The sequence below is a fragment of the Phodopus roborovskii genome, unplaced genomic scaffold (genome assembly GCF_943737965.1).
Source record: "Phodopus roborovskii unplaced genomic scaffold, PHOROB, whole genome shotgun sequence".
Classification (NCBI taxonomy): domain Eukaryota; kingdom Metazoa; phylum Chordata; class Mammalia; order Rodentia; family Cricetidae; genus Phodopus; species Phodopus roborovskii.
In genome coordinates this window covers 90,875-116,098 of record NW_026126563.1, presented here as the reverse complement: position 1 = coordinate 116,098, position 25,224 = coordinate 90,875, and positions in this window count along the sequence as shown.

Sequence of the window (25,224 nt, the reverse complement as noted above, 5' to 3'; positions counted from 1 at the left end):
GGGAAGGAGGGAGGGAGGGAGAGGGAACTGGGATCGACCTGTAAAATAATAAATTAAATTTAAAAAATGCTTTGACTCCAAAATTTAAGTTGAAGGACAAGTTACTGAGGAAAAGGATTTCTATTTTTGTTTCCATAGAAAATGAAAAGATGTGGATTCTTTCCAGACTAATGTGGTTTGATCAAGCCAGACCGCCTGAAACAGAGTACAAGCTAATCCTACATTCAAAACAGCTGGACAAAACAGCCTTACAGACTACAGTCAGGATATCTGAATCTTCTTCGAATCCCCCCAAGACAGCGCCCCTTAACAGCAGGAAGTAGTTTGGAAAGAACGACGCCCAAATTCCCAAATATTGTGTATAAATGTTTGTTTTCATTTAATTGGACTTTGTTATATAAAATTAAATAATAAAAAAAAAAGATTGCCTCTGGTTAATAATCACTGTTAACGGCTGATGAAAATACATAACATCAGACTATTCTGTTAATTTTATACATGTTTGGAGTCTTCCATAATAAAAATTTTAAAATAATAATACTCACTTTTAATGTTGGTGCTCTATCTCAATATATATTCAGGAGTAATGAATCATCCTTTATTTCTATCAATAAATCCACATATCTTTAATTCACTAAAAGGCCCTGGAAATTATTAAAGATAGTCTTATTTTTTAACATAGATCCATGTAAAATGCATGTAATAGGTGTAGGATTTTCCTATCTTATACTGTTTTTCATCATTAATGTAAGTACTGAACTAGTACGTCTTAACTAAGAAAAATCCAGAAATTGAATGTAAATTGTCCAAATGGCCATTTTAATAAACAGTTTTTAACTTTCTTTTTATTTATTCTTTGTGTCTTCCACATCATGTCTTTACATCATTGCCTATTGCATTCATCCCCCCCAAAAAAATTAATAAAAATGAAACATAATAAACTTTGAGAAAGTAAAAAACAAAAGTAAGAAAGGGAGAATCTCATTCTGGAATCTGCAGTGTGATACAATGAGTCATGCAGTAAACCTCTTTATTCCTGGATTTTTACATGCAGGCATTCATACCACAGGTCTTATTGAAGGTCCCTGGTCTCTGCTACACCATGAACACTGTGTCCTCACGGGACTCTTCCTGGACAACCTGTTCCTGTTGTTGTTGTTGCTGCTGCTGCTGTGTCATGGAGATCTTGTAGGCCTGGGTCTACAGGACCGAAATTCCACCTGCCTCCCCCGTGCTCCATAAGATCACAGATGTGGTGGATGTTGGGGTGGGACAACACTGGTTGGTTAGCCTGCCACTTCTCCCTGCCTTCGTCAGGGTGAGCTCTACAGCATTATTCTGGCTAGGTCACCCCTCACCTGGGCAGTACAAAAGAGCCAGCTCTGTTTGAGGACATGTGGGTGAGCATGAGAGAGCTCTCCCCATTACTTGTGACAGCGTGGGCAGAGGAGAGGTGTACAACCTTCTTCCTGTCCATCAGTGACAGAGGCAGGTGGAAGAGCTGTTACTGAGGTCAGAAGAGCAGAAGAGCTGTTCCTGCTCTTCATTAGCTGCAGCACTCGCCTCTACACCTTGCCTAGGCAACACTGTAGAGAACGCCCTGAAAGTGTAGGTGTGTGAGAACAGACCATGAGGATTTGAAAGCAGGAGAACCCTGTATGAAAAATTACTTGGTAAAATTATTGACAAAATATAATTCTTTTCTAAAGGTTGAGTACTTTTCTTTATCCAATTTTTAATCAAGAAACATTTCATTAAGACTTGCAGTGTTTATTTCTAATAACTTCTGATACTAAGCCATAAAAAATAAATATCTTTTTATAGGATTCTAATAAAATTTTATCATTTGGAGCTGAAATATAACTGCAGAGAAGCCCAGTAGGACCCTAGAAACAAATGAAGAATTATTCTTTAGCTGTGACCCTAATAAAACTCTTGAACACATTTGGATTTGGATATGCCAGATGTTTTAGATCTCCACAAAATAAGAGAGACATTTGCCATTTTATCCTAAGAAACTTATCAATGAGAGAAAATGATTAAAATTACACCTGGCAATAAATTATAAAATCACAAGACTGAGAGCGATGTCTTAGAAACAAAGTAAAACATAAAATTTTGAATGAAAGAAGAAAATAAACTTTGCTAACTAGAGAAAAATTAAAATGTCCTCTGCAGCCTGGTATAGTTGTCTTTTCCTGTAATCCCAACACTTAATGGAGGAGAGCAATGGTGATATCATGGAAATCGGGAACTTAAGATCATTCTCAAGATATATTGAGTTCAAGGCCAGTCTGGGCAACCTGAAACCTTATCTTCATCAATCAATATTTTTAAAAATCCAAAGGTATTTTCATAGCTCTTCAAAACAGTCACAATACATGTTACTTATAAAATATATAATATATAAAACCTACTGGGTTTTAGGCTTTTTTTTCAGTCATATTTTAAACGAAACACTAAAGAAAACTGTCCTTTTAACATATGATCAAATGACACTGACTGCTAACCAAAATAAAGTCATAAGAGACCAATTTTCCTTAATACAGGACAAAATACTGGAAACCAATGAGAACACACTGACTATAGGGCCACACTTGGGCACTTAGAAACAAATCAAAATAGATGCAAAATAACTCAGTTTCCACTTGCAGGGTCCTTTCTATCTGTGGCATACACAGGGCAAAGCAAGCAAGCAACCAGTAGTGGAGCTCAGATTCTATGAGGGTGGGGTATATCCAAGCATAGCTTTTAAAAGTCAGAAGAGCTTCAAAAAGAGAACCCTGTGGCTTCAGGATATACAACAGTAGGTAGCCATTTATATTAGCTACTTTAAAATTAGACATAACAGCAAAGAATTTGAGCTAGAAAGATGCCTTGGCAGTTAGGAGAACTTTCTGCTCTTACAGATGACCCAAGTTTGTTTCCGAGTACCCTCATGGTTACTCACAATTGTTTTTAACTCCAGCTCTAGGGCATTCAATGGCCTCTTCTAGACACACACACACACACACACACACACACACACACACACACACACACACACACGGAAACATAAAATGAAAAAATAATCTTTAATAGAATTATGAAAACATTCACCATGAAACAAAATATAGTTAATAAAATGAATTCCCTTAGTAAGATATGGCATGCAAGTAAATAAGAAAACATGACCCATAGTAAGGATAAAATTCGTTTCTTTAAAGTAACACAGAATAATAATGTAAAATCAGCATTAACCAAGAGGACTTTCATTTTCCCTTAAGCTAGATGAAACTTTAGAAGGCTTTGTAATTATAGAACATTGACTTCATTTTTCTTGGAACAAAAAATTTCAATAAACCAAAATTATGTTAAATTTATCTCTGATCCTGTGAAACATAGCCTTTAGCTAGCCATAAAAATCTTCTCAAAGCCTGGAAGCCATCTCCCTGAAACAAACACTTGAAGGGGGTCAATTTTTATCTGTCCTCGAGAAGGTAGATTTAACTTCGTTGAGCCCTAGTTAACAAACAGAGCTGACCTACCCAAAGAAATTGACATTAGAAAATCCAAGCATATCTCACACTGATTGAAAAATCCATTGACCAAACTACCTTCCTAAATTATCTCACCATATGCCAATAACTTACCTGGTTACCTTAAGTATTAGCCAATAACATGGCAACATAAAGGTATGTGATCTATCTGCAAATAAATGTCTAAGCAGAGATAGGATCTATTTGAAAAACAAGTAATTATCAGTTTTCCAAATGTAATATAAAATATACACTGCAGACTCTAGAATTTAAGCAAGCCCCAAGGACACAAGAGAACACTATCCTGACATACATCAAAAAAAAAGTTTTAAAACCACTTATTAAAACAAAACAAATAAAATCTATTTTAAAACAGAGAAAAAACACATTGAGAAGCACACTAAGGAAACTGAGCAAATGATGATAGACAACTCTGTGCACACTAAACCAAGGTGACAGGTGCTACTAAGTAGTGGTCCAAAGGACCACACCAGTGCAGATATTGCAGGGAATGTGTGAACTAGATACAGGCAAGACTATAGGAATATAGTTCTCAAATTTAAGAGATTATTCAGAAGTGGAAAAAGGGAAGGACAAAGATCACAACTGGATTACATTGAAGCCTGAAAAAGATTACATTTCCTGAACCAGGTTAGCATGAATGTATTAATCATATTAATACAGGCTAAACATCAAAGCATCAGTAGATAATAGAATAGGAAAAAGGTTTTTCATTGCAGCACTGTTCTGTAAGGAGTACGGTTTTTCCACCTGCCGCCGCCCTGTGTTGTCCCGCTGCTGCGCCAGCCCCAAATAACAGACAGAGACTCTGTATTTGATACAATACTGTTGGCCAGGTTACTTGTTTCTTATCGGCTAGCTCTGCCTTAATTATTAACCCATTTCTGCTGATCTATGTATTTCTCTTACCGGGGAGCCGGCGGCATACAGCTTTCTCCAGACTCTCCATCTTGGCTCCTCCCTCCTACTTCCTATTTCCTCCTTGTCTCCTAGTCCCTCCTATCTTCCTTTCCTATTGGCCAACAGTGCTTTATTATTAATCAGTATGAGAAACATATATACATAATGGCATCTCCCATCACTGTTCATAAGAGCAAAGCCTGAAAAGAGATAATGTGTATCATTAGGTAACTAATTAAACTTGGGACCATCACACTGTGAAACATTTTGCATCCTTTAGGAACTTGAATTTTCTCTGCACCAGTTGATTTAATGTTTTGTCCATAAGGTGTTGAGTAAGCACTTAAAGTTAAGAATAAGCATTTATCATGTGACCCAGGGTTTAAATTACAAATACTTTATAAAAATATAGTTAGCATACATATTTATGTATCCTATATATTGTTTGGAGGTTGTTTTATTACTGCTGTTTATTTTCTACTTACAAAGAAGAGATTGATGCTCATTAATCTCTTAAGTAAACAGGAATAAGTGTGTTGCTTTTTAAGCCTTCTAAATATTTTCATCAAATAGTTAAATAGCAATAGCTGATGAAGATGAGTCCAAAGGCACATGCATATATATGCCATACAAGGTTTCTTGATATTATCTGTATTTTTAATTAATTATACTATAAAATAAACCATATATTGTGATTTTGGGAAAAGGCCATGTAGAAGCATCTTCTACATATTTAAGTAATTCAATTTATTACTTATAAACCTATTAAGCTTTGAAGATTAATCCTTATGACACCCTCCTTATCCACAGCAATAGAGTTTATATATCAAATTTTATTTGATGAAAAGTTTTATGTCTGCTTGTAGATAAACCTACATTTTCTAAAAGATAGTTCTATTTATTTCTTAATTATTTCCTTGAAGTTACACATGGTAACTATAGTTCAAAAACTGTGATAATCAAATGCTTATGTTTGAATGTATTTTTTAATGCTTAAGTTTATGATTTCACTTCCACCAATTAAAATAATCTAAACTTCATTCATAATAAAAGAGCATCCAACAACTTTTTAGTGTAGCTTTAGACACAGAACAGTATCTCCTTGCTTTTTATTCCTTCCCCCTCTGACAAATGTGTTACATTGATCTATACTTTTGTCAAAACCACAATTGTCACATATGAATAAACATATTTTTAAAATATCTCTTGCACAAGACATAAATAAAATATTTTAATATTAGCTATTATTATCATAAAGACTTCCTGATATTCATTTCTAAATAAAGTTTCTAAAATATTTAAATTTTTCATTAAAAAATTATCACATGTTCCATTTTACTTTTGCACAGAAAAGGCTGCTAGGTAGATTATTGCAGAAACTGTATTTGGAAGCATGGATAAAGAAATCTGTCCATGTTCCTATTATCTGATATGTTCAGAACAGGCAAATCTATAACTCAAATTTAGCTAACAGTAGCCTAAATAAATAAATAAACAAATGAATGAATAAATAAATAAATCTTGCAAATCCTTCAAACAGAAGTTCTTCATCATTTTTAACAAAGCATAACTGCTGTGATTTTCATTACTAAAACAATCTTTGCTCCTTAGGCATTCTAGCATACTGACTGAAATTTAGTCTGCAGTTATAAGGCTAAAGGAGTGAAGAATGACTGCCAGTGAACACTGGGTTTCTTTTTGCCTAATGAAAATGCTCTAACAATGATTACAAGCCAGTGGATTACATAATTCCAGTGAGTGAACTATATGCGATGTGGACTATATTTCAGTAGGTGTAATAGAATATTTATGAAGCAATGACTAATTTAGTCACAAATATCACAGCAGTTATTCCTGCTAACTTTCCTAAAAATCTCAAAGAACTCTTTGAGGAACTTGGAAGAATATCACAGCCCAACCTGGAAATGAACTTAACCAGCTTATCCTCCAGCCTCCAACTCCAAATGCTAAAATTATAGACCTAACCCACAACCAACCCCTTAGTCATCTCATTGACATCATATTTTAATAATCACACAAAATTCAATCAGTTCTTTATGCATTGTAAAATTTAACCCTAACAACGAGGTTCAGACTGGGGTATACCAGTTCTCAAACTGTTAATATGGAAATGTGTGCTTGAATGTGTAGCCATAATCCTGCTTGCATTTTATCTAAGTAAATTACTCCTGATATGCTCTATTTTGTAACACTTTCACAAATTTGGCAGCTTAAATTTTGTTAATACTACCTTAATTCTTCATTTAATATGCAGTATTCTTGGAATCTTTGGAAAGGAGTTTGACCTTTGTAGATTTTGCCATAATCAAATAGCTGACAAAACCACTTTTCTTCTTTAGGACTTTGTGCCATTTCGTGTAAGCAATGCAGATATCTAGAGTCAGAAAAAGTCACAAAGGTAGTGGGGTTGGAGAATGTGCTTGTAAATAGGCCAAAAGCCATTGTATTTTCTTTTGGAATTATTTCTTTTAGGCCCACAGTCTTCGTTTCCCACCCTGATTGAGCCCATATCTACTGATTATTTCCAAGTGCCACACTCTAAGGTAGCAGAGGAGCTCACAAGAAGAAACAATTGTTTCTACCATCTGGGTGACTATACTGTGCAAACCAACAGGAGAAATCATGTACTTACCAAAATGTATGTTCTCCCTCTCACTACCAATACTCTTCGTTAACTGTAGATTGACAAGAGCAACACCTAGTGGACTCTGGGGGAAGTGAAAAAAAACAAAACAAAACAAAACAGTTCGGGTTTTGCCATTTGGGAACAGAAACTTTAGGACAGAAAGCAAATATTTATTCAGACTGAGAAAGACAAAACTTCAAAAATTTTAGAAATCTGGGAAAAAACACAAAAATTTCATTGATTCAAAAATAAACACAATAACTGCTTGTAATAATACTTTTTTCACAGGTTTACCTGCATAACCTGGTCAGCTCTTGATATGAGAGTGACTTGAAATTATGCTTTTTAATATACAAGATGTAATCATTCTTTCAGACTTTTGTGAATGATATTAAAACAAAAAAACCAATAATGTTAACATCTAAGCCTAATTAGTGTTTGAAATATTCAGTTTTTAAAGCTTGTATCTCATATATTGGATCATAGCAGCTCACAATGGGAAGGATAATTTGCACTATTCAGTCTACAGGTCTGAACATTATTATCATCAATAATGCATTTACATTTACATTGATAATGTGTGAACAAGTAAGTGGGCAGTCTTCAAGCTAATGTCTAACATTACAAAACAGGTAGTCTATGGAGTGTCCAGAATTTCTCTTATCTTAGTAATCTGATAGTTTAAAGCATCAGGTCTCAATGTAGCTCTCTATGTAGATGCAAATAGCTTTGATCATCTGGTTTTCCTGTGTTGGGACTACAGGCATGCACTACCATGCTCAGTTTTACGTATTGCTATGATCAAAACCAGGATCTAGTCTCCCTTTCAATATGTCAATTAGTCTCTCAATAGAAAGAATAATGAAACTACATACATATAAGCAACAAATAATATAACTCAGTATGTTAATTTTACATGTTTGTACATATATATACATACATATATTGAGATAAAATATGTGTGGTATAATAATGAAAGAAAAACAGGCTATCAACTTGGGAGTGTGGGGAGGTCATGGAAGGAATTAGAGGAAGGGCACCTGAGAAGGGATGGAGGAGGAAACCAAGTGGGGAAAATGATGTAATTCTATTCAATTAAAAATATTTTTACAAAGGAATAATGTCATTTACCAAAAGGTAAATCCTTATCTATGGCATGCTCTTATATAGAAATTTCCTATTTAAAGTAAAATAAAGATAAAAAAGAAAGAAAGAAATCTTTGGATTGAAATTGAAAACTAGGAAATTTTCTTTTAAAAGAGATACAATGTAGAGATGTTTCATAAGCCACATGAAGGCATTTTCACTTTGAGATAGCGTTGATCCTTTTAGATTCATTTTTTTCCAAGATTTATTTTGTGTGTGCATCTGCATGTGCGTGCATGTGTGTGTGTGTGTGTGTGTGTGTGTGTGTGTGTGTGTGTGTGTGTGTATGAGCACACGCACGCTCCAGTGCTTGTGTACCACATTTTCAGGTGCCCTTAGAGGCCAGAAGAAGTTGTCAGATTGCCTAGAGATGAAGTTACTGGAAGTAGTGAGCTGCCCAATATAGGTCATAGGAACTGAACTGAACTCCTCTGAAAGAGCAACAAGTGCTCTTAACCAGAGTCACCTCTAAAGTCAACTATTCTATGTGTTTAATTATATGTATTTTTAAAGGGGTTATACCCACAGTGTATACATGAGTGCAAGTGGATGTGAGAAGAGTGCCTGAAATCATCTCCGGCTGGAAGTGCAGGTGTTTGTGAGCCACCTGATCAGGTTGCTAGGAAAAAAGCAGTGTATGCTCCTTACAACTAAGCCATCTCTCCAGCTGTTTTTCTTTATTTTATTTAGACTAATTCTATCGTCATTCTAAATCTATCAGCTTATACAGATTAACTATTAGCTGATTTCCTTTTGTTGCATATATTTTAAAATAGAATTACTTAGAATATAAATGTTAAAATATCTAAATTAAAGCCATCTTTTTTTTCTTTATCTAATTCTGTTTCTATAAGAAAACAGACCCTGTAGATCCTAAACGGTGTTCATGGTCCCCACAGTAGTTGCAGAGTGAAGAACATCATTTCACCAGGCAGTGGCAGTGCATGCTTTTTACCCAAGAATTTGGGAGGCACATGCAGGCAGATCTCTGTGAGTTTGAGGCCAACCTGGTCTACAAAGTGAGGTCAGGAACAGCCAGGGCTGTTCCACAGAGAAATCCTGTCTTGGAAAAAAGAAAGAAAGAAAGAAAGAAAGAAAGAAAGGAAGGAAGGAAGAAAGAAAGAAGGCAGGGAGGGAGGGAGGGAAGGGAGAAAGAGGGAAGGAGGGAGAGAGAGGGAAGGGAGGGAGGGAGGGAGGGAAGGGAGAGAGGGAAGGAGGGAGGGAGGGAAGGGAGAGAGGGAAGGAGGGATGGAGGGAGGTACGAAGGAAGGAGGGAGGGAAGAAAGGAGAGAGGGAAAGAAAGGAGGGGGAGGAAGAAAGAAAGAAAGTCGTTTCCCCATGCAAAGGTTTACCTCAGCAATGTCAATAAATCATCCTCTAGTAGTTTAATTAATTCTGACTTACATACTTTAGTGTAATTCATCTTAATTACATTTGTTTTAAAAGGTCTTGAAGGTACTTATATGACCAAAGTGTATCCCATATGTTTCATTTTTCATTTGCATTCATAGAATCTTAATATGGTATTTTATCTGCCTTACTGGTGGTCTGATATGCTAATTTGTGTCATTCAAAGATCAAGCTGAACAGATTTCCATGATGAATAGGACTTCAGGGATGAAGGGTCATTCCACTGTGCAGGAAAATTTAGAAGCCTTGCATGGTTAAAGAGGTGGAATCACCAACTAATGAGACACATCTAGAGATTCAAGTGCTCTTTTCATTCCACAGATACAGTCGCTACTGATAAATAGATGTACTTAAGGCTAGTAAGAAAAATGTTAGTACACTTTACTTCATTCATATTCATCATTAGTTATTAAGCACATTTGTTCTGAACCAGGTGTAAGGGTATAAATAAAGCTGACAGTTCAATGGGCAAGTTATATATAGAGTAAGAAAGCAAAAATTACTATAGACATTGATATAGTCTTAAATTTTCATGCTTTGTTGAAAAATTGGGAAGGAAGCATACTACTTGTACAAAGTAGAAATTACTTTGACAAAGTGTTGTGTAAGTTGAGGTTGAGTGGCATTACATAGGGGCAAGAAAAAGAGGCAAGAGCAATGTGTTACATCTGGATAGTATATAAACATGACCACTCCATTGTAAAGACTACTTCCAATAAAGGAGATGGTCTTTACTGTACACACAAGAGGGAAAGCAGCCAGTGGCTCTTTCAGATCAGAGAGTGAAAGTAGACTACTAAACAGGACCAACAGACTGGATCTGCCCATGAGAGACAGAAGTAGAGCAGATAGAAAAAAGGGGGCATACAGTCATGGAAAATGAGGGAAAGCAGATAAAACGGGAAGGTAAAAAACAAAACAGAAAAACAGAGTGGAATGGAGGCAAAAAAAAAAAAAAAAAAGAGGAGGAGGAGACAGCATATCTGAGATAGCAGGGTGATGAGAACTGAGTAGTTGGTGGTTGGGGGCCATGAGAAGAGCTAGCTAGCATGCTAGCATTGACTCTGAAATGTATAACAGGTATTTGTGATACTGAGGGAGCCTGGAGGTCCCCATGTGCTTTGGTGTGCTATTAGGCACCACAGATAGCCATTTGTCCCTTCTGCCAGTGATATGGGAAACTGCCCCTTTCATTAGAGGGGGATTGGCTTTAGATGTCCCTAAGGAATGCTGACTTTTGCCTAACCGCCAGAATGTGGGGATATGGAGGTTTTCTTGCTTTGTTTTTTGGATAGATAGGTCTGTGGTGTATAACCAACTACTGTACAGAAAATACTCTGGTTCATTTGATGAAATAAATGAATGCTGGGATTGACAAAGATCACTGTTAGTGGCACAAATGACCAGGATAATTGAAAGCTTTGTATAAAGAGAACAACATAGGCAATATAAGCTGACTTTTTTAAAAGGTGGAAATATTTTCATCTCAATGTGTCCACCCCTGTGTATGGCCATCAACCCCTCTAAGACTTCAAGTTTCTCTCTGATATTAGTTAATATCAGAAATCGCATGGCTCCCAGTTCTCGTACCACCTGATAACAAATCAGATGCAACAGAAACAAGGATATTTAACAAAAATAGGTACAGTTCCAAGAGAAGTGGGCTGGAGCAAATACAGAAATGAGTAACTCATGAAATAAAGAAAAGATGATGTTTTTGTATCACATAGAATTATACATGAAAGTTAATACATTATATATTTAATTAACATCTTACATTTCCACTGAGGGGCAAGTGTTTTAGTATTTAGAATGGGCCACGGGTCACTTTCATCTCTCTACACTGCCTCTTCACTCCCATCAGTGAGTGGGTTTAGCTGACCTGAGTTTTTGCATATGCTAATTTTGTGAGGTTTTTGGGCAAAGCCTTTCAGAAATCACTATCCAGCCTGCTCTCCATCCTCACCTCTGACTATTGGTTCTTCCACCAAGAATGAATTATCTGATAGGAGATTTAAAAGAGGATACTGTTCCTTCTTTCCTCTCATCCCAGTTCATATATATATTTTAAATTTTAAATAAGCCTGTTTTACATATCAATCCCAGTTCCTGAACCTTCCTGTCCTCCCCTGTTCCCCCACCAACCCTTATCCCATCCTCTTTCTGCTACCCAGGGAGGGTGAGTTCTTCCATGGGGAGTCTTCAAAGTCCGTCATATCATTTGGAGCACGGCCCAGGCCCTCCCCCATGTGTCTAGACTGAGAGAGTATTCCTTTATGTGGAATGGACTCCCAAAGTCCACTCTTATACTAGGAATAAATACTGATCCACTACCAGAGGCCCCGTAGACTGTCCAGTCCTCCCAACTAACACCACATTCAGGGAATCTGGATGGGTCCTATGCATGTTTCCCAGCTGTCAGACTAGAGTTCATGAGTCCCCTTGTTCAGGTCAGCAGTTTCTATGGGTTTCTCCAACCTAGTCTTGACCTCTTTGCTCATCACTTCTTCCTTTCTGCAACTGGATTCCAAGAGTTCAGCTCATTAGTTCAGCTTCCATCAGCTACTAGATGAAGACTATAGGATGGTATATAATGTAGTCATCGATCTCATTATCGGGGAAGGGTATTTAAGGTAGCCTCTCCACTATTGCTTATATTCTAAGTTGGGGTCATCCTTGTAGATCTCTGGACATTTCCCTAGTGTCAGATTTCTCCTAATTCCTACACTGGCTCCCTCTATTATGGTATTTCTCTTCTTGCTCTCCTCTGTTCTTTCCCTGACTCAACCTTCCTGCTCTGACACGCCCACCTCTGCCCTCCCCTTCTCCCTAACTCTTTTTCCCCTCCCACCCCAATTTGCTCAGGAGATTTTGTTCCTTTCCCCTTCTCCAGGGTACCATGTATGTCTCTCTTAGGGTCCTCCTTGTTTCCTAGCTTTTATTCTGGTGTGGATTGTAGGCTGGTGATCTATTTCTAAAAACCATACGAGTGAGTACATACCGTGTTTGTCTGGTTGTGACTGGAGTACCTCACTCAGGATGGTTTCTTCCAGCTCAATCCATTTGCCTGCAAATTTTAAGATTTCAGTGTTTCTTTCTGCTGACTAGTACTCCATTGTGTAAATGTACCACATTTTCTCCATCCATTCTTCATTTGAGGGGCATTTAGGTTGCTTCCAGGTTCTGGCTATTACAAATAATGCTGCTATGGACATAGTTGAACAGATGTCCTTGTTATATGAATGTACATCTTTTGTTATCCCAGTTCTTGAAGAGGGGTCTGAAATAATCATCAATTTCACAATATCTCTCTCTCTCTCCCTCTGTGTGTGTGTGTGTGTGTGTGTGTTTCTCACTGTGTTCTCACTGTGTGTTTGATGTATTTGTTTGTGTGGGCATGTGTTATTTACATGCTCAAGTAGGTGTATGCACAATTGTGTGCTGATGGCCATGTATATGATGCTAGGTGTAGGTACTGGTGTCTTCTTGGATAATTTCCACCTTTTATTTCCCATACAATGTTTCTCACTGAACATGACTTCATCACCTCATTTAAGCGAGTAAATGAGACCCAAGATCCATGTCTCTTGTCCTTCCACCTGCCCCAGTACTGAGATCACAATTATACATCATGTCAAATTTTCACATGGGTACTGGGGATCAGAGCCCAGGTCTTGATTCTTAACACTGTCACATTATTAACTATGCCATTTCTCTAACTCTTTCCATTGAGCTAAATAACAGACAACGTGGACTGGTAAGATCCTCCCTCCCCCCACCCCCCATAAATAAATAAAATAAAAACAAAGTTTCTTTCATTGTAGTTTGCCAACGGTAAGGAAGTCAAGATCCTTACTTAGTTTGAGAGTTCAGGTTCCCTTTCTCTTAAAAACCAATGAAGCCTTTACAATTGTCTATCAATAAGGATTAGTAATAACAAAACAACACTATAATTATTGCTTTCATATTATAATTATAGCTATATTAGTATATGTCAATTTATATATAAAAACAGTTCAAATTAATATCAAATACTTAGGGCATGGACAACCCACTTGAGCTTATTTCTCAACAGTGTAAAAGTCTGCATCACCAAGCCAGCATTCACCAAGCCAGCATTCACATGAGTTTGAAGGGAGGAAACACTTTGCACTATCTGACCCATATTGCTTGTCTCCACATGGTCCTTCTCTATTTATTTTCCTACTCTGACTTGAAGCCTGTTGTCCAGGTAAGGGATCTCTGAGCTTGCAGGGAACAAAAAAAGATCACTGAACTGTGAGGGGAAAGCTGCCATCCAAACACATGTGGATATTGTACATAAGTGAAAAATAATTGCCTGCTAGGCACTATTTACTGAATTTTGTTACTGATTGTTGAAGCAGTTGGGGTAGAAATAAGTGGCATCATTACTGAGCATCCATCAACTGTCAATATCTATTGGTTAGCTCAGTGGACCTGGAATTCCTGGTGCTTTAAATTACTCAGAAGGTAGCTATTACTCTAGGCACAAGGAAGTAATTGAAGTGCTTCAAGCAAGGAGAGAATATGATCTAATTTAAGGTTTTAGAAATATCACCCTGGTTGGCAGGGGGAAATGAGTTAAAATAGATTAACTGTGGTGTTTAAAGGCAACTGAAGAGTGGGGAATAGTAAAAAATTATAACTCTCCTAGGAGAAACAGCAAGGATTGTGTGAAAAGAGTGGTAGGAGATGGTGTTTGGAGGGATGTTTGAAAGAGTGGATTGTATTCATTTCCACCTGTGGAATGGAGAACAGCAATCATAAAGCTTTTCATAATTAACTTTTACTTCAGAAGTGTGCTAATATTCCACTCTGTGGCTGTGTCTAAAGTATATTTAAGAGCTGTTTCTTAATTTGTATAGGACACCTCCCAGATGACAATTTCTCCTTAAAGAAAAAGTACAGGGAAAGAATTTAGTTGTAAATAATTAATAGTTCTTGATCATCTGTTTCAAAAAAGTGAGACAGGTGCTTTCAAACATTTGAAAATAAGGCTTTAATCAAGATATAAGTACCTTAACAAGGTCTCAGATGCCAGGCTCTACAAGTATTTATAAAATTAAAATTATATCAGGTTATAAATTGTATATAAGCTGAGAGAAAAAAAAAACAACCAGAATCCAGAACAGAGACAAAAAGAAGTAAACTGAACATGGCAAACTGACTGGACATGAGGGATGGAGAAACAGAGTGAAGGAGAGAGAGATGAACATAGAAAGAGGAAGAGTATTCAACATAGAAGCTACACTTTGAAAAGTTCTAGTGCTCATTGTTGCCACTGAATGTTAAAATATTCTGATTTTATAAATTAGAGCCTTACCATTTCTGTCCTTTAAATGTCATTGGTTCACACCAATGACTTTTAAATACATGTGAAGAACTGAGGATTCTCAACGCTAACAACTGCTAACCTTTTAATAAAGTGGCTTTGACTGGGCATGTATTTGCTTTAGGAATTTCAGCCATCTAAGTTTTATATTTGTGTTCTCAGATTTCCATATATAAAGAGCTATAGTGAAAGACAAAGAATTACCTGAAGATTTTAGGAGAAAGGAATGCAAAAAGTACAATTTATATGAAGATTCCAAATTTACTTCTTGACATCTCTTCTGAGTGTTGACATAACCACTTGTACTAACTCTACAATACATTTCTACATGTATAAAATCAGTGTTTGGTTATAATACATTATAAAAGATAAGAAATATAAATAAATGTTTGGCTAATTATTAGTTTAGTTTTTTAGTGTTACAGCATGTTTTTTTTTTTTAACAAATGTTGGGTATTTGCGTATATTTTAAAAAACAAACTATACCAACTAATAAAAACATCAAGTGATAACCGGCTTCCGGTTCCGTTGGGCTCACTCCTCTTCTAAGCTATGCGTCTCTATCTTCTCAAACCGACGTCCCGCAACCAGTCATGGACCAGGTAATGCAGTTTGTTGAGCCAAGTCAAGGACTCAATTCGGCTGGTTAAAAGATGCACCAAACCCGATAGAAAAGAATTCCAGAAGATTGCCATGGCCACAGCCATAGGATTTGCTTTCATGGGATTCATTGGCTTCTTTGTGAAACTGATCCATATTCCTATTAATAACATTATTGTGGGTGGCTGATTGTTCTCTCTTCATGGGAACTAGTGAGAAAATAGGGTGTGAAAAGCTCATGAAGTAAAAAGTTGCCTGTATACTTTGTGGTTTTTTGTTACCTGGATACTTTGTGGGTTCTTTTCTTCCCTTCCTCCTCCCTAAGAGGTTTTCTATTTCTAAATTAAAATAATTTCAAAATGAAAAAAAAACATCAAGTATGTATTACTATATTGTACAAATGTATGTTGAAATATAACTATTTATGGTCATCAAATATAGACCCAATTTATAATACAAAGGTATTATTTTATCTTTAAAGTATTATTTTATCTTTCTTATATTTTTCAAGAAATTTAGAGTGTATTTTCAGATTTAATACTGAAAAATCATACTTGAAGAGAAAACATGACATATTTTTAAATACACATACATTTATTTGTAAATCAACTCAAGTCACAGTTTTTCACCAAAATGAAAACTGTTCCATACTAGTTTTACTGAATAAAAAGGCTTGAGAAAGTAGAACAACATTATCAGGTCTGCACTGCACCCTAGTGGCAAGAGATAACACATACATGTGGATTTCTTTCAAGTCAAAGTTAACAATTCTATCTTAAATTGCAGTTTTGCTGTACACCTTCCAGTTTCTTGGATACACATTTCATTATCATCACTGAAAGTGACAAAACTAACAGTGAAGTGGATGTAAGAAAAGAAGAATGTTTCAATGTGTTTGAGGAAAGAGTGTTAAACAAAACTGAATATGGACAGAAATGTCCTCTTGAGATAAAATATATATTAATATACACTATTAATCTCTATCCAACAATATATGAGAAATGAACGTATATAAAAAGTATTTTCTAAATACTCATGAAGTAAATGATAAAAATCATTTATTCCATGACATACAAGTAGTAAGGTTGATCAAATTACATAATAAAGTATTTTTGTGTTCTAAATTCCAATTGTTGAAGAAATTAAAAAGAAAGACTATGTAAATTAAGTCTGCATTTTTAGATAATATAAGCAAGTTGAGGAAGAAGGTAAAATATATATTCATACCACACACATATTGCCTTAATTTCCTCTAAGTAGTTGAAAATGCAATGGAAAATGTGTAAGGAATGATGGCTGAAATTACCAACTATTCTTTCAAGAAATGTAGTTAAATGGCTGTGATCTTTAGTCTGATAATATTCTGAAAAGCTTGACATTTATCAAGCCATGAGAGGAATGAATAAGGTACTCATCTTTTTAATGCTAAATAATGAAGCATTGCTTTAAATCTCAAATAGACTCAAAATTGTGATATTTGAATCACTCTAAATAAAACCCCATGGCATTTATGGGTTTCTATTTGTGATTTAAACATATACAGTGCACAAAATGTCTCCCTAAACAAAGCGATGACAGTTATATTTCTTTGGTATTGTCTTAATGTGGTGTTCAAGACATTCTGTATCATGCTGACTATAAACTGCAGTTTGGGTTTGAGAGAGTTAATCTCCATGCTCCAAAGATAATTAAACTCCATGCTTACTTACAGATAGAATAATTGGCTTTTCAAAGCTAGTCACCCCCTTCACCTTGTCTCTTAATAAGCCCTAAAAACAGCATCCCTTGAGGTGGGAATCTATTCTTTTCTTCCCAGAGGATAGGTTTACATTGGCTACCATAGCAACCAAAGCTGACTGCTTTTTCTGGCTTTTTAAGCATAGTGTGGGTTTTTTTTTTTTTTTTTTTTTTTTTTTTTTTTGCAAAAATATTATTCTGTAAGTCACCAGTCCTGAAAATCCTTGTTTAGAAGAACTTGGCTTTGTCCAAACTCAATTTTTATCCTAAATAAAACATACATCCTGTCATTTATCCATTTTACCTACATGCCTATAACCCTCCCCCAACCCCCCAAAAGATGCAGGCCTGTTGTGAGAACCATTGGTGCTGAATAATGTAATTCTAACACATCACCATTTTTGTCATTAACCAACCAACCAAACAAACAAACAAAAAGGTACTTTTAGGCTTCAAACTTAGTTTGTTTTTTTTTTTATAGAAAGCTTTTAGCAAAAATCATCACAATGTAAACACAGTATTTTACATGTTTTCTAGTTTAAATTCTCCCTTATACATTGCCTTATAGTAATCAATAAAAGGCCTCCTAAGTAAATTCTCATTTGAGGCCATTTTTTGTGGTTTTCATGTTTTTTATTTCCTAAATTTCAATTAACTTGTTTTCTTAGGTTTTCTGGTGCTGCAACAAAACACATGACTAAAAAGCAAAGTGGGCAAGCAAGGGTTTATTTGGCTTATACCATGACCAAGGCAACACACGTAAAGGAAAAGAATTAATCAGGACTGGCTTACAATTCAGAGGTTTAGTCCATTATCATGGCAGGAAACGTGGCAGCATGTAGGAAAACATGGTGCTGAAGAAGGAGCTGAGAGATCTACATCTTGATCCACAGGCAGCAGAAGAAGATTATGGACCACACTGGGTGCAGCTTGAGCATATAAAACCTCCAAGCTTTCCCCCACAGTGACACACATTCTTCAAAAAGCCCACACCTACTCCAACAAGGTCATAACTCCTAATAGTGTCACTCCCTATGAACCAAGCATTCAAACACATGAGTCTGTGGGTGCCAGACTTATTCAAATGACCATGCATAATACCCTACAATTTAAGAGAAAAATTACATGGGGATGATGACATATTATATTACAACAGAAATAACTTGAGTGTCACTTGGTAAAAAGCTTTTGAGAAGTGCCAAATACTGTTGCAGAAGAATAAGTTTTCAAGACATAGTTACTATTACCTGGGCTATTTGTGGGATCCTCACTAGAAATACTAAAAATACTACAAACACAGGATACTAACAATATCCTATTGGTGCTGTTTGGCACACAAATAGATAACAAGATATCTTCTAGGAATCAGTATGTTCCATTGAAATTAGTTATCCCATTTTATGAATGTTCACATTTGAATAACTAAAATGGTATCAAATAGAAAAAGTTTCATAGGTCTCATGCCTTAACCTCAAGACCTACATCTCCAGTCTGACATAAACCCTATCAGCCAGGTTCTAGGATTCTCTGGTTTGGGTAGAGAGAACAGGGTGAATCCTGCTTGAGACAGGATTCAGAAAACTATTTCCCATTCTTAACCTCCTCAGCATTACAAATGGCAGGATTTATATATTTTAATTATTCATATGTCCTGCTGGAAAGTGACATGACAATACATTCTGGTAGAGAAGAGGAGAAACCAGCTAAAACTCAGGCAAATATCACCTTGTATGGCTGTCTATAGACTCTAGGGGGAGAAGCTGGGGCATAATTAAGGCCTTAGACTGTATGCTTTGCAGACCTCAGAAAGGTTTCACTGGTCCCCCTATTTCCTATTGTCAGCAGAGAGTCCAGGCCTGGGCCCTGAAACCATCTGCAGTGCTGTCTCAACAGTAGCCTCAAATAGAGCATGGCCTGGAGTGGAGGAGCATCCCTGGGTAGACCCTACAAACCCAAGGTCTGCTCTATGTTTATCACTGGGCTCCATGTAAACCTCTTCAATGGGCTGCCTTTTCAAAGCCATGGGAGACCATGGAAATTGGAATCTATCTATTCTCAGAATGAAGAATGCCTAGTCCTCTCAGAAGAATCATTCCAGAAAAAGCCCTGGCCTCTGAATAGGTGTCAGACCTCAATGGAGAGAAATTTTAAATCTCAATCTTTACATAAAGCCATGTTGAAAATAATGCTAAAGTGTAAAGCAATAACTCAACACTAAATGTTTAGCTCCTAAAATCAATTTTCCAAGAAAAAAAATCTCAAGATTTTTGGAAAGATGGGTGAGTATATGAAGGCTGGATTTAGATGAATCCACCAGACCCAAGATAAATGAGAAATAGTTAGGGATAAGAGTATATAGCTGCAGCAGTCTTCCAGCTTCAGAAGATGTGGTCTCTGTCCACCCAAGAGAGCACAAGCCAGCCACTCCTCTACCTTATAATTAGTCACAGCTGCACCTGAAACCACTCCCAATAGGTGTGGCCATCACTACAAGTTCACTGGCAAAACAAGATGCCACTACAAGTCCAGATCACTGAAAAAAAAATACTCTAAGAAAATGTATTAATTCTTATATAAGAAGCAAACATATTCTTTAAAGTGTTAATGGAACTAAATTAAAAGAACATGGGAAACAAATTACAGGGCTTGAACTGTTATAATATGGGCATTACACATGCAATGGTGTTTGTGCATAACACAAAATATGTATATATAAACGTATGTGTATATATATATATATATACATACGTATATATATATATATATATTCCACCAATAAAAAGTGGAGTCACTCAGCATTATATGCATCACTTAGATGATACATACATCCAGATAAAATGTGAAATACAGTTACAATCAGCTATCATTTTTAAACCAGTATGAACTTTCAAGAATATGAATAATCTATTGTATGTTTATAAGTTCTTAACATTCAGAAGTAATTTTTATCACTGTTGATCAGTAGTGTACTAACCAGCTACTTCTATGGGTAGAGACAACTAAGACATGAGTGGGACAGCCTACTGCAGAAATTATGAAAAAAATTACAAAAATAAGTAGTACAGTGTTTCTTCAGGACTTTGGTTAAGAATATAAGTTATTTCCCTGGGATCCCTCTCAAATTTTGATTAGCATCTTCAAGTCCAGAGTGACCTAGAATTGCACACTTAAAAGTTACTGAAAAGAAAATAGTGATAATATTTAGCTAAATGTATAGGAATTTTGTCTGTTGTAATGACATGCACCCAAGAGCCCACATAGAATTCAGTATCAAATATCTAAAAGACTTAGTCTGACTGCATTTATATTTTAGATCTAAATTCTACTCAGATAGGCTACATAAACATATAAGCCCTTAGAAACAGAAGAGACAGGAAGAAGCATCAGAACATTGCTGCTAAAGGGAAAGGGTAGATCAGCCTAAAACAGAACTTGGACTGCTGTTGCTGGCTCAGGGAGGAGTTGGTGAGTGTCTCTCTAGAAGCTGAAACTATTACCCTCTAACAGCCATTAAAGAAGCAAGGCTCTCAGTGCTACACCCCCAGGGAAGAGAACTTTTCTGGCAACTTGGACAAGTCTGGAAACCTAGATCCTCCTGGAAGAAGCAGGGCTTCTTACACCCTGGTTTTGATTCTGTGAACCCACAGACATAGCTTGTTTCTTTGGATTTCTAATCTGTAGAACTTGAAATCACAAATGTGTGCTGTTTAAATTTCACCAATAGAAAACAAATACACTGGCATAGTACTAAATAGAATCATTCAAGAATTCCAAGCTGGAGGTTCATTACAAACTTTACTCTTTCTAAAATTCTTCTAATATTGGGCAACTCAAGAACTCTAAGTACTTTTTACATGTAAGGATTCAGGCATTATGCTTGTCTATCCCTGTCACCTGGCAGAATGCACTCAGTGAGTACCCTGGTCAGTCCAGGGTTCCATGACTACTAGTTTGGATGCAGGTACAAAGGATCCCTTTAAAATAAAGACCCTTGACTACTTATGCTCTCCTTCCCTCTCTCTTTCCTGTTGTTTCCCTGGGGAAGGCAGGACTTTTACTGTATACCTCTTCTTTTCTGCCCTCCCTCTGTCTCTGTGTCTCTTTACCTCTTTTCTCTTCCTCCCACCTTTTTTTTTAAATAATAAAACTTCTCACTTAATCTCTGTCTGCCTGCCATGTTTGTCGTGCCATGCCCCCCGCCTCCCTTGTCACCCTCGCCGGCCATGGAATCTGCCAAGGTCCTGCACACATTATCATAACAGGTAAGTTGAAGGGAAGATATAATATTTCACTAACTTCATATAGATTGCCTCAAGGTTTTGGTGGGCAATCTGCCAAATTCTTCCTTTGTGTGCTATTTGAAGTAAAAATTTCCACACCATTCCATCTTAAAATTCTTGCACTTTACTTCTTCCCTCCTTTTGCTTTTCTTTTTGATCTTCCTCTTCCTTCTGGAAGCATCACTTTTTCATTATCTTAAATTCTCATAAGGAATCTACTTCCTGTGTCCTTTTCTAATCAGAAGAACAAAATTATGCATGGGGTCTGAATGGGTGGGTTCTTAGATCCAAAAGCCATCATTGCTCTGAGGGGCATGGCACAAAGATTTACTTCACTGTTATATTTTCAGTCCAGTACATTCTGGATGGGAGGAATTTTTTGATTCTTCAATACACAATTTGAATAACAAGGAAAGCAGCATGGGACAGTCACCCTTCTATGTTAGACTTCTCATTGGATCATCCACAAAGACAGCTACTAAGGAAGGACACAAGGTGGTGCATATTTACACATCCACTATCTCATTAGGCCAAAACTGAGATATAAATTACTTATGTAAGGAGTTATTTTAGCAAGGGTTCATGAACACAATAACTATAGCATTTTTTAAAAATGCATTCAATAGAATAATCCTTTTATATCTTTCATTGGCAACTTGTCACTTGGGGATGGTCTGCATTGTAGTGTAACTGATAGTGTTAGCTGCCTCTTCAAAATCTGGTTTCCAAGTCTTTTGCTTGGTGTTCCATTTCAGAGTTGGAGATTCTCAACAAAAAGACAGCCTGAACTTAGTTTGACTCCTACTAATTCTGCAAGCAGTGATTTAAAACTGAATTAACTTTCCTTCAATTTTCACACTGCTAAATTAAGCTCAACTGAAGGAGAGACTGAACTGAATTTAACTTATGTCAGTGCTGAAAATGCAGTGCAACTACATTTTTCATAACCCTGATGTAAGTGTGCAATTTCCTCTAGCCCTTGGAGTTCTCGATTGAAGTAAAGTTTCTGATCTATAGCCGACTTAAAGATATGTGCTATTCCAAAACACATAGCTTGGCAATGATCTCTACACCAGCATTTCATTTCACTGTTATCTAGTTTATTAGTATTTTTTCTGTTTATATTAACTCCTTGAGAACTTCATACAATGTATTCAGCCCCTCCTTTAGGGAGCAGAGGAAGCCCTGAGTGAGTGAAGTCCTAAGGAAATGTGTGATGTGACATGTGCCCACCCCATTAAGGGCTCCAAGACCAGTATGTCTATGGTAAATTATCAAAGCTGTTACCAATATGGGTCAGGATCAAGAGGAATGGCAACACTTCCCCCAGGAGTGATTAAGAAAGATTAATGAGTGTGTGCAAAGATTAGCAACTGAAGCTTCATCTGGATGTTTATTACCTGACACTGCCAGTAAACAGAAACATCCAATCAAGACCAGCTACCCTCTTCCTTTGTGCTGTACTTAATAAACAAGATGAGGTTCCAGGTTCTGATAAGGGTTAGAGAATCCTCTTCCAATCCCAGTTTCATTGCTTGTGTGTCTTTATGTCTGTCCTTCTTTTCATTCCTTTGTTGCCTTTGACCAGGGATACAGAAGCCAAGTAGCACAGGACACAACATAATCCTTCAAATTCCTCCAAGATTCACACCACCTACATACCCTCATGAAGCAAGAACACACAAAAGTAGGATAACCAATTTATTAAGGGGTGCAATGAAAGAAAGACTCACAGATACAGAGCAAAGAAGATGCTGCCACTGATCCCTGACTGATCCCTACCACCTCTCTGGTTCTTGGTCTCCAACCATGCCAAGCTTGAGCCAGAGCAAGAGAGAAAGTGTGTGCTTCCCCTCCAGCTTATCAGTTGTCATGTATCAGACAACACTGCAAGGCTATTGGCAAAATGAGTTTCCACAACACTCTCATCTTTTGTCTAATTAAAAAGGTTCTAAACATAATATAAAACAAGTATTGTCTAGGAGAAAGAAAAGGCAATAACAAAAATGGAACTACAACCAACAAGAACAACATCAAACAAGGAACACATACTAAATGTCTAGGCTATAGGTGATTGGCAAATAATAGAGATTATTCCAACAGTTGTCCAACCATGAAGAGTCTACATCTTGTACCTAACATACCTTAGGTAAGAGAGAATGGTAACTGTGACTATCTGGTCTTATCAAAGACCTGAGAAGGAAAATAATATTATCTGATTAAGCAGGAAGTGCAAGCAAGAGACTTCCAAAACATACAAGAAATGACAGAAACAGTACCTGGACAGTCACCCAAGACTCCTCTGCAATGTATGGACATCCGTCTTTGGTATATAAGCCTACAATATCTGACAGACCCTTTTCAGGAAATTCTGAAGGGCTGTCCTACCTGTCCTAGCAAGGTTCAGCAGTCAGTTTTCCTTATATCCTGCTCATCCAGATTGAACAGCATTCTTACTGTCAACAGGCAGGCAAGGGCATTTCTTTGCCTGATAGGCCAGTTTTGCCAAAGAAAAAGAAAACAAGCTCCATTTGGAGTGTCTCTGGTGCCCACTATTCTCTTGGGAGTAGCTCAGTGCTGCCAGAAGCAGTTGTGTCTCACATCAACAGAGTTCTAAATTATTAAATCATTTAAATGCCATATTCTGTAGATCTTTTAAGTGTTTGAAGATTATCTATCTATGAAGAGTACATATCTGTCCATCTAAAGAACCTAACTAATATAACTACAACAAATATGGGCGATTATTAACCTGTAATTCTAACCCAGCTCAGTTGGCATAGCATGAAACTCTTAATCTCAGTGTGGTGGGTTCCAGTCCAATGTTAGGCACCAGGTGAAGCAAGAACCCACAAAAGTATGTAACTAATTTATTACGGATTGTAATGAAAGGCAGACTCACAGATACAGAGCAAATCAGATGCTCCTGCTGATCCTGCACAACCTCTCTGCTAGAGCAAGAGAGAGCACTTCTCCTCCAGCATATGATGTGTCAAGTAGCAGACAAGACCATACCCTAGAGATTACTGTTCCAAGGCTATTGATGGATTGAGTTCCAACAACACCCTCATAGCTTGGTGTCCTCATTTCTTTAAAACTCATCAAGACCAATTTGTGTTGCTCATATACTCTAAGGTGTGTGGCCATCCATTAAGGCATGATTGGACTAAATGGAATCACACCCTTAAAGAAAACAAACTCTCCACTTACAAGCAGCTATCAGTTTCCAATATCTCCTCAGCCAGGAGATACTTTTAGATCACTATGAAGAGAAACCATGACCAAACAATTTATAGAAGAAAATGTTAATGGAGCGTTATCGTTTCAGAGGGTGAGTCATGATGCTAGAGCAGTAGCTGAGAGCTTACATCTGAAACACAAGCATGGCACAGAAAAGAGCTAACTGGAAATGGTATGGGCTTTCGAAACCTCCTCCAACATGCCATACCTCCTCTAGCATGGCATACCTCCTAATACTCCCCAAACAATTCCCACAACTGGAGACCAAACATTCAAATATATGAGTCTTTCCTTAAGAACATTTTTTTCTAATCTGCTCTTAAGTGAATTATCTGAATAATTTTCTTTCTCACATTTGTCTCTTCTAGATTT